The sequence below is a fragment of the Rousettus aegyptiacus genome, unplaced genomic scaffold, assembly GCF_014176215.1.
Source record: "Rousettus aegyptiacus isolate mRouAeg1 unplaced genomic scaffold, mRouAeg1.p scaffold_m13_p_10, whole genome shotgun sequence".
NCBI classification, from domain to species: Eukaryota; Metazoa; Chordata; class Mammalia; order Chiroptera; family Pteropodidae; genus Rousettus; species Rousettus aegyptiacus.
In genome coordinates this window covers 47,038,492-47,049,148 of record NW_023416285.1, presented here as the reverse complement: position 1 = coordinate 47,049,148, position 10,657 = coordinate 47,038,492, and the positions used below count along the sequence as shown (strand labels likewise).

Below are 10,657 nucleotides of genomic sequence, written 5' to 3'. Positions count from 1 at the left end.
CTATGGTTGTGGCAAGGCAAATATGGAATAGGTAATAAAGGAAGTCATAGACATCAACTATAGTGTAATGGACAGTTGCAGAAACAAAGACCACATTTGCTTTATATATTCTCTTTACTTCTAATGTTTGTAAATACTAACCATTTTTTTCTCTCTTCTTCTCATTTAATTTAATATACTGGTTGATGGAAGTTAACTTTATAATTTTGTCTATATTCAGTGGAATTATGACAGAAATTAAGGAATAATTAATATAGGCTGCAATGGATACAGTGACTGCTAGGATTATGCCTCGTCATGGGGCTAGCTGAATTTCCTTAGGTGGAAATATAGAGTTGTCTTATTGTTGTGCAGAAGTTCAAATGTCTTAGAAGGGTACATGTGGAAAGTGAGTAGCTGAAGAGGTGGTCTGATGGTCTGTGGCAATTATCGTTTATTGCCTCTCAGCTCCAAATCTACCCTTCACTGCCCGCTTTACAATATGGAGATGGACCCTATAAGCATTTTTCTTTTGCACCTGACATGATGTTAAACATTGTCAATAAAGGGAACTGGGGGAACACTATGGGAAGAATGGGCTTTTCTCCCTGGTTCCAATGTGCTTCTAGATACATGTTCTTGCTCATAATGCCTGGCTACTGGTGGCACATGTCGGAGACATCTAGTGGCACTTATCCCCATTGAGTTTCGATGGCAGTCTTGTGTGTGGCTTCCTGTCAGGTGTTATAGGCACTCCCATGAGTGGATTCCCAGTGAGTCTTGTAGGCACTCATAGTCAGCTTTACAGCTGTAATCCACCAGCACCTTAAAGAGACAGTTCCTGTTGGTAGGTTCCAACTATAGTTCCTTACCTGCCAGCCCCAGCCCACCTGCACCTTGGAAGGCATTTCTGGCTTGCCAGTTCTGGCTGCAGTTCCATTTTTGCCAACTTCAGGTCACTTGTACCCAGGGTGGGGGGTGGTGTTTCCTGATTACCCAGTTGTTTTAGATCAGTCTGGCCTAGAGAAACTTAGTGAAATCTCTGCTATCCAATGGATTCCAACAACAGCTTCTCCAATGAGGTATAAACCCCAGATTTAAAAAGAAGACTCCCTTCCCAATGTATTCCTCCACTGGGTTTTGTTTCTTAGTCCTAGAGCATTTATAGTAGCTGTTTTAGTTAATTATGCTTATAACCTTTATATTAAAATTTCCCTGTTCAAATTAGTGTGTGTGCTTCTGTCTCTATTTGTTCTGATTGATACCCTACCTATCTGTGAGGTTGGGATGAAATTTTGTATACATAGGTTTTATTCCAATTGTCTTAGTGATTGTTATCCACTTTGAGGTTCAGTTCTACTCTGGAATATGTAATATGTATCAGGGATGCAGTCGACCTATTAACTACATGGTAGTTTATGTCATATGAGCCACCAGGCTGGGTTACTACTGGCCTGTGTAATGTTCTTCAGGAAAGAGAGGAGTTAGGGTTCCCATGATTCACTTCTAATTATAAATAAGAATTAGGCTTTGGACAACTTGAGGAATCCTACTGCATACTGGACTTACTCAAAGACGGGATATCCTTTAGTCATTGACTAACTTCAGGGAGCATGTGATTTTTTAGGTCACCCAAGTTATCTAAGGAGATCGAATCCAGTTGGAACTCTCTGGGGAGTGCACTGAGATCGATGAAGGACTCTTTTTGATGTGTAAGTAATTGGTCAAAAGCCCTGGAGCACAACTCAACAGGAAAGATGTTCTCAGATTCTGAAGACCTCAGGACCCCTCCTTCAACTTTTATACTACAGACTTAGATAGAAAATAGTGGCCTTGATGGTTATTCATACTGAAAGAAGCTTCAAAGAAAATAAATAGATCATGGAGATGGTGCTTTCCTTACTTTATTATCTTAAAAAGATCTTGACAAAATTTCAGTTTTACAGAGGAGAAACTGAGACAGAAAATATGAGACTTATGACTCTTCCCCTCACGTACATACTTAACACCGATAATGTTTGAAAGATAGGTAATTGGGAAATAATTTAATCTTTCAAATTATTTTATTTTTTATTTTTCAATTGCATGTTCCCTCGCTATCCCCCACCACTAAATTATAAGCACCATGAGAGGAAATATATTTTCTGTCTTATTTCACCATTGCATTTCTTGTATGCTTATTGTCCTCTTTATGAGACAAATTTATTGACATCCCATCAGTTCTGTGTCATTAGGCTACTTTTAATAGTTCTAAATCATAAGGCATCAATATGTGTCTGTCAAACGAATGACAGATATATTGCCTAACTTTTCATTTAGCACTTTGTCTGTTATCTTTTTCACTTAGCATTTATTATCTACTTCTTAGTAAAACAATATTTAGTGTACTAAAATGGGATAATTGTTAATGTTCCCATCACTATGATATGTTTCTAAGATAAAATATAAAAATTAATAATTTTATTACTCCATTTAAACATTCTATTATAGCTCTTAAAAAAGAAAATTTAAGCAGTTTTTAATAGAAATGCATCAAATATTAAATTAAAAGAATCTCTTAAAATACAGTTAAGTATTTAAGCTAAATGGACAAGAAAAAAAGAAAAATGTAGTGATATCTTCAGGAAAAAATAAAGAGTAGTCGTTTATGAAAAGTAACTAGCAATTAAATCTTTAAAACAGACTTGTTTAACACATTTAAAAAATGTGATTAAATTCATCAAATAAGCTTGTTTACTTCTGTTTCTAAGACAGTTTATGATAGTGTACTAATGATTACTGCATGTGCTAAATACTAAGCTAAGCACTTAACATGTATTATTTTATTTAATCTCTCTACTTGCGTAAAGAATGCAAAAAATGTCTTGAATGTGACCACATCCACTAATTATTTGTTTATGAATTCACTGTAGAGATTTACTTAGAATTCTAATTTATTCAATCTAGAAATGTGTTTTTATTTTTAATCTCTCAAAATGACCTTCTCTAGATAGGTGCAGGGCTGGTACGGTGCATGCTCCCTGAGTGGGACCCAGTTCTGGTTTCTTGAGGCAGAGGGTAACATAAGAAGACTCCTACAGAAGGTCATAGGCTCCAGAGATCTGGAATCATAAATCAAGCCATGGATAGAAGGGGATTCAAACATCAACAGTGGTGCTGCAGAGATAAGATTTGAGGCTCCAGTTTAAAGCCGGGAGTTCAGAAATGGGTATGGTTTAGAAAGCAGTGAAAAACAGATTGTGATAAAGGTCAGGGCTGGAGGGATATGGAGTGATTATTGCAACTATCCATAGGTATTTTAGTAGCTCATCATAGGTCCAGGGGAGTGTGGTACATTTGTCTGGCTTAGGAAGCCATATACAAAGAAGATGATTACTAAATCTCTCATAAACATATTTTTGTTCACTTGGAAGTATATATTTTTTCTAGACTTTTTTTTATCACCATTGAATTTTAGATAATTTCATACCCACCCACCCCCATTTTACATTATAGTTTTCCCAGAGTGGCTTTCTCACAATCTATCCCAATCCCTTCTTCATATACCCATATTCTCCCAATATCCACTTCATAAGAAATTGAAGCCCAATGGTATTTCTTATAAGAGAGAACATTTAATGACTTGGAACCAGAAGATTTGAGAATAAGAAGGGACTTTATGATATTATTTACCCCAATGCTTTAATTTAAAAAATCCGCACAATCAATATTACCTATTAAGCACCTAAAATATACCAGATACTCTTCTAGAACTGAGGAAATAAAGGCAAACAAAAGAGACCAAGTACTTGCCTTCATGGAACATACATTTTCTTGAGGAGATAGATAATTAGCAAGTAAATAAATAAAGGAATGTAACAAATTTTCAATAAATTCTATAATGAAAAATCTAGTTATGATAATGAATGGAGCTCGATGGAAAGAAAATGATTGGAGAAGGCCTCTCTAAAATGTGAAACTCTTATCAATTAAATTTGATCAATTCAATTTGATAATTAAAGTGAGAGATGCATATTGCTGCTCTGAGAGAAGTTGTCTAAGGAAAAGGCAACAAATACAACATTTTATGGCAGAAAAACCAGGTTTAAGAAAGAGGCCAGTGAGACTGAAAAGGAGTGAGAAAAGTAGAAAGAGGTGATGTGAAAGAGAAAGACAGGGCCAGATTCCACAAGGCCTCAAAGGCCATGGTGTAGAATTTGGTTTCGATTCTGGTGCAATAGAGAATCATTAAAATGTGTTAAGTAAGGGAAAGCTATGATATATACTTTTTATTAAAAAGTATATACGAATGAAGAATATACTGAAGAAGGGCAAGAGAGAATGCAAGGAGAAGAGTTAGGAAACTTGAAGTTGTCAACATGACTGATGATGATAAGGTAAAGGCAGTAGTCGTAGAAGTGGTGAGTAGTAGCCTTGAGGTATATTTTGAGGTTAAAGTCAACAAGATTTTAGTTGATCGTATAGGGAGTTTAGTGCGAATAAGAGAGTGTTCAAACTTAACAGCAAAGTTTTGGACATGACTGGCAGAGTATACATCATTTACCAAGATGAGAAAGACTAGGAGATAATCATGTTTTGGGGGAAAAATCAGTAGTTGTAGTTTGGGTGTATTAAGCTTGGATACCTCGTGGACATTCACGTAGAGCTATTAAATGGGCAGTGAAAATAAAAATATAGAGTTTGGGAGAGGTCCAGGATGGAGTTATCATATTGTGGAAACTCTCCTATGTTAATGGTATTTATAGCCATTTGACGTCCTGAGATCTCACCTGAGAAGTAGCTATAGAGAAGAGAGGGGGGCTGAAAACTGAGTTTTAGAGCACACAAACGGCATAAAAAAGAAATGCCAGCAAAGGATATTCAGAAGGAGAGGTCAATGAAGTAGGAAAACCAGTTGGCTTTCTAGAAGTAAGGTGAAGAAAGTTTGAGAGAGAGAGAAAGGAGAACTAAAGTTTGGTCATTGGGAATGGCAAGTAGTATGTTGTTGGTGACCTTGACATAAGTAATTTCAATGAAGTAATGAAAGTCTAACCAAAGAATATTCAAGAAGAAATGGAAAGTGAAGAAATATTTTTAAAATAGGGATCAGAGAAATGGGACAGAAGCTATAGAGGATGTCAGCTCTGATAAGGATTTTATTTTTTTTCAATGAGAAATATTAGAAAATGTGCATATGCTGACAAGAACGATTTGTCATGCCTAGACTTTTGAGTCTGAGAGGAGGACACATTGTCAGACTTTTATTTCTCAAAATAGATGAGCTTTGTGTCAGTAGAGGAGGTAGTTTTCTGTTGACATCTTCATTAAAATCAATAGCATTGAATATGAATAGCTTCAGATTCCCTCTTTTAAGACAACCATAAATAACTCAAAGGCTTGCTCTGCCTTACACAGATTCCCAGGCATCTAGGCACGTGGCAGGAGTGGCAGACCTGCCAAGCGATGTGTCTGGTCCTGTGTGATGGATTCGTGGGCTTTGATGAATGGCCCGTGCCAGGCAGCTCCATTAGAGCTGACTGACTCTAGCAAGATTAATTGTTTTAGATTGTACAGACATGCTTCATGAGGAAAGTATTTCTGTTTATCTATCTTCTGTCCATCACAAAGGGGTCCCTTGCAACTTGTCATAATCCATAAAGAGAAACAAAACATTTTCATACCTATCAAGGATGCTTTCAACTATTTTCTCAGTTTCGTTTGCATCCTCAGGGCCTACAAAAATATATTGGTTTTCTTTTATAGTTGTTAAACTCTCTTTGTAAGCCATTCTTGGCACAGCCTAAGACTTAAAATTAAAAGGTCTAAAGGGTAAAGTATATACTGTGGATCAATGTAGTTTGTAGAGCATAGCAATTATCATATTTTAAATATTTCTCTGTGTGTCTTGGCTCCCTTGAGAGATACCACAGAGCCTGAAATATATTAAGTATTCAGTAAATGTTTGTTAAATGAATTAATTTATGAATGAGATATATAACACTTTTAGGATTAATGTGATTTTAAAAGAATTTAAAAGGCTTTGATATTTTTCTTAGAAGAAACAAATAAAATATATTTCCAAATGACATGTGCTATTTATTTTTTAGTCAAACATTCAAATAGAGCTTACTATGTGACAGGCAATATAATATTTATAATTGCTTTATAAATATTAACTCATTTAATTCCATAAGTTGGTATTATTAACACTATTTTATACATGAGGAAACTGAGGCATGTGATGACATTAAGGAAGGTTACACAGCCAACACAGGGCAGAGCTGAGATGCAAGCCCAGACAATCTGACTTCAGAACTCTTAACTTTAACCGTATGGTTTTGTAAAAGCATAATGTTTAGCAATTAATTTAATGTAAAAATTTTTCAAAATTGATTACTGTTGGAACTACTTCAAAATTTGAGAGATTTATGGTTCAGAGTCATTGCCATAAGAATAATAGTCATTGCTATTGTACAATTACAGTGTGTCAGGTGTCATATTGGGTAATATATATATGCTATATATATATGTTATACGCACACACACACATACATGTATATATATCCTCAAATTCTTAAATGATAAATATGAGTATTAAGAATTATTACTCCATTTAAAAAATAAACTAAAGTATGAGTAGAGGAAATGGAAATCAAACCCAGGTATGTTCTACTTCAAAACTAAGGTGCTTGTGACTCAGCAGGGAAAATAAAAGAACCTACTTGAATAATTGAACTTCACAGAGAAGATAGAGCCAACAGGTTGAACTATAGTTTTTGAAGTTGGGGCTGAATTTAAGATTGTTTTGTGTAAAAACACAATTCATTTAATAAAATCTGAAAATAAAAATTTCCAGAAATTTTAGTTTTATATTTTGGTTAATTTATTTTAATACAAGTGGAAAACCATGGAGAATACAAAGAAAAGTTCTCGGTATCAATAGTAAAATGTAAATGTTTATTCCGGGCACAAAAATAATTCATTCCTTTTCTTAAAGAAATTTTCTGTTACTGAGAATCAAGAATTTTGGACTCTTATCTTGTTCACCTACAATTCTATCACAGGTATAAGAAAAATAAGAACTGACCTTTAACCTATCTGAGTCAGCTCCCATGTTAAGCTCTCTTACATGCATTGCCTAATTTAATCTTTACAGTAGCCCTATCTGTTAGATACTATTATTATTTCATTGATTAGAAAACTGAGGACTAAAGAAGTAATCATTTACCTAAGTTTACTCAGATAAGTGGCATAAGTGAGATGTTAATTATGATCTGTGTAACTCTGAAGTTCATTAAGATGTTCATTATAAATTATAAATTATAGTAACCAATGTTGCTATAACTGCTTAACTGTTTAGAAATCTCTTTTGTATTCTTTTTTACGTCTTATTTTGACAATTCTGTGAGACAGGAAAATCAGATAAAAGGAAAACAAAGATCTTGAATTAAAAACAGCTTTTTAAAAAATGCACAAAGGACTATATTAAAGGTATTACTGTTCATCAAAAGATGCCATTAAAAGAGTGAAAATATAAGCCACAGAATAGGAAAAAATAATCTCACCTATACCCAACAAAGGAAAAGGTTTTGAAATTAGTAGAAAAATGAGGAATACTTTGACAGTCACTTCACTAAGGAAAATATCCATAGGCCAATAAACATGAAAAGAGGCTCAACTAGATTCCCATCAATAATGCAATTGAAATCCGCAATGCAATACCATTTTGGCTAAAATTAAAAGGTGTTGGTGAAGATATAGAGTAAACAGAACCCCCATACACTGCTGGTGGGAGGATGAATTTCAGATATTGTGAAAAGCTCTTTGGCCGTTGTTTATCCCAGGACCCAGCAATACCACTCTGAAGAGGATACTTAACAGAAATGCATATATATGGGCACCTAAAGACATACCATTATGTTTCATAGAATGCATTTTTAATAACTCTAATGATAAACTATCCAAATACTCAACAACTGTAGAATGGACAAATTGTGTGGTATAGTCACATAATGAAATGTATACAGAAATAATAATGAATTACAGTTACACACATGGAATAAACTCCCAAACAAAATTTAGAGTGAAAAAAGATAGGTACAAAATGATGCATGCTGTGAGGTTCTGTCTATTTTTCAAAAACTGGAGAAACTAATCTGTACTCTCAGAAGTCAGAGTCGTGATGGGCGGGTAGTAGTGATTGTAAAAGGCATGGGAAGAACATGCATTAAAACAATTCTATTGTTGATGTGTTGTTTTCAGTTTTGAGCTATTAGGCATAGGGCTGCTCTGAACATTTTGGGGCATATTTTTTGGTGGATGTATATATTTCATTATGCTTTTTTTTGCCTTAAATTCTACTTTGCTGATGTTAATACAGCCATACTAGTTTTTTTTGGTTAGTGTTTGTACGATATATCTTTTTTTATCCTATTTCCTTAAAACACTATCTCTTATAAACTACCTTCCATTAAGTATTTTTTAAAGACAGTATTTGTCTTTTTTTTTGAAGTCTTAAGTCCATTTATAGTGAAGGTAATATTGATATAAATAGTTTATATTTTTTTATCATCTTGCTATTTATTTTCTATTTGCCCCAACTGTTTTTTAATCCCTCACTCCCCCTCCTTTTTTTTTTGCATTATACTGACATAATCAAATATTTTTATAATTCACTTTTTTATCTTCTGTTGTTTGCTACACTTTCTTGTACTATTTTGTGTATTTCTAGAACTGCAGTGATTTCTCCTTTTTGAAAAATGGGTTGAAAAATAGGAAACTTTCTTCATATCTGTTAATGTTGCACTTGTGACTTTGAGTATTACGTCACATTCGGTTCAGTTGATCATGTTCTTTTGTTCTCTGAATTTACTCAAAAGAGATTTGGATCTATGGATTTGATCAGACTCTGGTTGCATCCCTTTGGTAAAACAATAAATGGTGTTGTATTCTTTTATCAGGAGACACATTATGTCTGAACTTCACTCTGCTTTTGTTTTTGCAGCTGCTAATGTTCCTGATGGGATCCATTAAGTCTTTAAATTTTCAAAATGGTAATAGTCTAATACAGTACTGTTTAATAGAAATAATGTGAGCCACAAAAGGGAACCACATATGTACTTATAAATATTCTCGTAGCCTTATGAAAAATAACTTGTAAATTAATTTAATGTAATATATATGTATATATTTAACTCAATATATAAAAATCATCTCAACAGGTAATTGACATAAAAATAGTCAGTAAGGTATTTTAACTTCTCTTTTTTTATGCCACATGTATGAAATCTGTTGTATGTTTTACATTTACATCACATCTTTATTTGGACTAGGAATAATTCATATGTCCTATAGACACATGAATATTGACTATCATATTAGATACATAGTTTTAATTTTGTTTTATGTTTATGAATTAACTGGAATATTTTATAAGGAGATGCTCCTTCCCAATCCTAATTCTCTAGTTCATAAAGGAAGATAGAGCTAGAATGTCCCAAAATTGATCATTTGCTTTATCCAACAATATAATTACAGTGGACAATAATAATAGTGTTGTTTTTCTGAGGCTGCTATGAAAACAGTATTATTGTCCCACTGTAATTATTTACGTTAAAAAGATTTTTTTGCTTATTCCCTCCCATTTTTGCCCATCTTTTAGAGTTGTACTATTACTACATTGACAGATCATACAGCCATTATATTATATACTCTTTTTAAAAAATTCTCATTTAATTATAGTTCAACTATTAACTATATATTTAATAGAAGTCCTTGTGTTGATGTTTCTCTGGTCATATTTGTTGTCTGAAGCTTGTTCTCTAGAAGATTATTCAGAGGAAGCTCCTGGGACTATACTTTTTGAGTACTTACATGTCCCTAACACCTGTTCTATGTTCTGGAAATGTTTTTCTGGAAATAAAATTCTCAGCTTAAATTTCCTTTCCTTGAGAATCTTGGTATAGATCATGTGTCAATATTTTGAGGTACACAATGTGATATTTCAAAATATACTTATATTTATATATAATTCACCTTAGGAAACTTTTCTTGAAATTTGCTTTTATTTCATTGTTTAGTTTAACATTTAGTTTACTTGTTTTGGTTTTCTTCTTCAGGTATCCTAATATCTGTAAGTTGGATCGTCTTTGCCTATTTTTAGTATGTACTACTTTCTTTTATTGTTGTTGTTGTTGTTATTATTATTATTATTAATTTTATGCCTACAGCACCTGTTCTTCCTAGGTGGTCTCCTATCCAAGTACTAACCAGGCCCGACCCTGCTTAACTTCTGAGATCAGACAAGATTGGGTGTGTTCAGGGTGGCATGGCCTATACCTGTACCATTTTCAAGACCTTTTTATTTCTTCTTTTTTTTTTATTTACAATTTCTCCCTTTTTATTTTATATGACTCTTAAGCTTTTTTTGTTGTATTTATTCACTTTTATGTTACTTCTAGCTTAATTTTCATTTCTAAAGATTTTTTTCTAATTCTTTGAGGTCTGCCCCTTCATTTCTGGGATTTTCTAATTCTAATTGATACTGTTATTTCCTGTCTTATATAATTTTATTAATTCATTTTAGCTGATTTGGGAAGTATGCTTCCATTTTGATTTATATTTAAGCATGTTTCGTGGCTTGCTTTTATTGTCTACAGGAATGTTATTCTGCTCAACATTCTCTCATATTTTCTATGAG

General features: G+C 33.4%; 1 pseudogene; it reads right to left on the bottom strand.

Moving 5' to 3' along the window:
- Positions 1-10,178: 10,178 nt before the first annotated feature.
- LOC118609166 lies at positions 10,179-10,296 on the bottom strand (annotated as a pseudogene).
- Positions 10,297-10,657: the final 361 nt, after the last annotated feature.